The sequence below is a fragment of the Oncorhynchus gorbuscha genome, linkage group LG04, assembly GCF_021184085.1.
Source record: "Oncorhynchus gorbuscha isolate QuinsamMale2020 ecotype Even-year linkage group LG04, OgorEven_v1.0, whole genome shotgun sequence".
Lineage (NCBI taxonomy): Eukaryota > Metazoa > Chordata > Actinopteri > Salmoniformes > Salmonidae > Oncorhynchus > Oncorhynchus gorbuscha.
The window spans coordinates 10293191-10296720 of NC_060176.1; positions in this window are offsets into that span (position 1 = coordinate 10293191).

Genomic DNA, 3530 nt, shown 5'->3' on the forward strand with positions numbered 1-3530 from the left:
GATGTGGCTATGCAAAATCACTGGATGTTTTTGGAACTAGTGAATGTAACGCGCCAATGTAAACTCATATTTTGCAAAATATGAACTTTATCAAACAAAACATACATGTATTGTGTAACATGAAGTCTTATGAGTGTCATCTGATGAAGATCATCAAAGGTTAGTGATTAATTTTATCTCTATTTGTGCTTTTTGTGATTCCTCTTTGGCTGGGAAAATGGCTGTTTTTATTGTGGTTTGGTGGTCATCTAACATAATCGTTTGTGGTGCTTTCTCCGTAAAGCCTATTTTTAAAAAATCGGACACTGTGGTGGGATTAACAACAAGACTACCTAGTATAAGATACTTGTATGTTTGAGGACTTTTAATTATAAGATTTTTGATGTTTGGAATTTGGCGCCCTGCACTTTCACTGGCTGTTGTCATATCATCCCGTTAACGGGATTGCAGCCATAAGAAGTTTTAACCTGTTCAGTGTAGGGGGCAGTATTTTGATGTGTGGATGAAAAACGTACCCAAATGAAACTGCCTATTTCTCAGGCCCAGAATCTAGAATATATATATATATTAGATTGGGATAGAAAACACTCTAAAGTTTCCAAAACTGTCAAAAAATTGTCTGTGAGTATAACAGAACTGATATTGCAGGCAAAAACCTGAGGAAAATCCAAGTTCTGTTTTTCCTGAAAGCTTTCTGTTCCATTGTCTGCCTTTGCTCAATTTAAAAGGAAATTCAACCAGATTCCTTTACCTATGGCTTCCACATGTTGTGAACAGTCTTTAGACATAGTTTCAGGCTTTTATTTTGAAAAATGAGCGAGAAAGATCACATCGCGTCATTGTATGACTGGGTGCCAGCAGCGTTTTGCATGCGCAACAGCTTGGAGCAGACATTTTCTCTCTCTCTCCTATTGAAGAAGGTACAGTCTGGTAGAAATATTATTGATTATATAGTGTAAAAACAACCTGGGGATTGATTATAAAAAAACGTTTGACATGTTTCTACAAACTTTACAGATTTTATTTGGAATTTTTGTCTGCCCGGTCGTGGCCGCTCGAGCCTGTGGATTTCTGAACATAACGCGCCAACCAAATTGAGGTATTTTGGATATAAAATAATCTTTATGAAACAAAAGGAACATTTATTGTGTAACTGGGAGTCTCGTGAGTGCAAACATCCAAAGATCATCAAAGGTAAGCGATTCATTTTATTGCTTTTCTGACTTTCGTGACCAATCTACTTGGCTGCTAGCTGTTTGTAATATTTTGTCTGCTGAGAGAGATGTCCTTACATAAACACTTGGTATGCTTTTGCCGAAAAGCTTTTTTTTTAAATCTGACACGCCAGGTGGATTAACAACAAGCTAAGCTGTGTTTTGCCATATTGCACTTGTGTTTTCATGAAAATTTAATATTTTTAGTAATTTAATTTGAATTTGGCGCTCTGCAATTCAGCGGATGCTGACGAAAATGATCCCGCTAACAGGATGGGTGCATCAAGAATTTAAACATATTTTGTGTTGTGTGTATGGTGTGTTAAACAGTGTGCTGGCCAGCTTGGCTGTGTTAAGGGGCAGAGAGAGAAGAGTTAGGGCAGATACAGATGTTCCTCTGATTGGCTGGGACCAGATGGTAGCTAGGCTGTTGCTTCGCCCGCAAGGCTCTGATGATTTTAAAAACATCTCTCCTGGATATTTAAGTGTTTCACGGCACCATGGATACCTGATAGCCAGCAATAAAAATCAGCTGAATCCAATCAAGACTTATCTGCAGAGAAATTCAAGAGTTTTTGGCCATGACATAAGATCAGAGATTAATTTTTGTTTAAATGATAGGCTTCACCAGATGCAGGATTATAAAGAACATACACTCAGGATATTGGGGATGACTTTGTAACTTGCCAACATTCAGGCGCATAAATAAATGAGTAAATACTGACCAACAAAAAGTAGCACTACAATAGTATTCCCAAAGCCAGGTCATTCACATTAGTATAAAGAGAATCTATACTCATTGACATGGATTTGTTTTTAGGGCAATGGAACAAATAGCCAAATTGAATAAATACATGTCAATCTAAACAGAAAAATATGAGGTGGAGAGAGAAAAAATCTATATATGCAAATACTAATCTTAAAATCATTCAACATGGGATGTGTAAGTCTCTGTTTTCTGTTCTCTGTGCGGACACAGTAACTTGACATACAATGTCTCCAGGCTGTAGCTAGCTGACTGACACAAATATGGATTTTAACGCCTGTTAAATGCCTTCTTAGTCAGACTGTGCAGTTGGCCACACTTATTTTCGATATGTATGCATATCAACAAACGCCTATGAGAAATTGATGGGTTGATGTGTTGGTTTAAACAGGGGAAAATCCCATTTTATTTTGAACCTTCTAATGATATAAAATAGTAGCCAATGCCTGTTCTTCTAAACTGTAATTGACAGACAATCCTTCACACTGTCTTGAATTGCCCATCCTAATAGCATGGTAGAACTGCTCACATAAACAATCTTGATTAATTATTTATCATAGTTTTGTTGCACGAAATGTAAGTACATGTGTGTTACACTTCAGTAATTGTACTGTAAACAAAGCATTTGTTTTGGGACCTGTTCCGTCTGTCTGTCTGTCTGTCTGTCTGTCTGTCTGTCTGTCTGTCTGTCTGTCTGTCTGTCTGTCTGTCTGTCTGTCTGTCTGTCTGTCTGTCTGTCTGTCTGTCTGTCTGTCTGTCTGTCTGTCTGTCTGTCTGTCTGTCTGTCTGTCTGTCTGTCTGTCTGTCTGTCTGTCTGTCTGTCTGTCTGTCTGTCTGTGTTCATCTCAGTATAAGGTCAGACTCCAGAAACAGATCAAAAGGTATATAATGTATGAGAAATTGACATTTGAAATACAATGGGTATAAATGTGATCCATTCAAGTTGTGTTAGTTTAATATTTTTCAAAACATTTAATAGCAAATTATTTAGCCATACTGAACATGATCTTTGCCATAAGATAAGTTAAAATGTATCATAACAAGACCTCTGACAGTTGCTTTTATGTTGGGCCTTTTTCAAACATACTGACCATTCACATCCACCACATAGCCATGTTTGAATTGATGTCTATGCAGTGAAGAGCATTGGATACAATATGGTTGAAAGATGAGGAACTCTCCCATTCCAGTCATTTACTGTAACCCTTTTCTACAAAGTGCTCCAACGGAGCCATTACACGATTGAGGTAAAAACGTTCACTTTCATCACTCTTCTATTTGAACAGTGGGCATATCCCCGGCCAGACACTCAATGTGCAGCAATCACATCCCTGCTATGCATGTCATCCTTTCCAAATCATTTACCAACTGCAATTAGCCGACTGTAGTTGTCATCTCTGGGTCTCTGGGAACTCTGCCGAAGTGGACTTAATGTATTAAAGAGAATAAAGTCTGCATAAAAATATATATACATCACTGGTGATTACCCAGACCAATTGAAATAAAAATGACATTCGGCTGAGAAATTAGAAACAAACCTGTTTGACAGC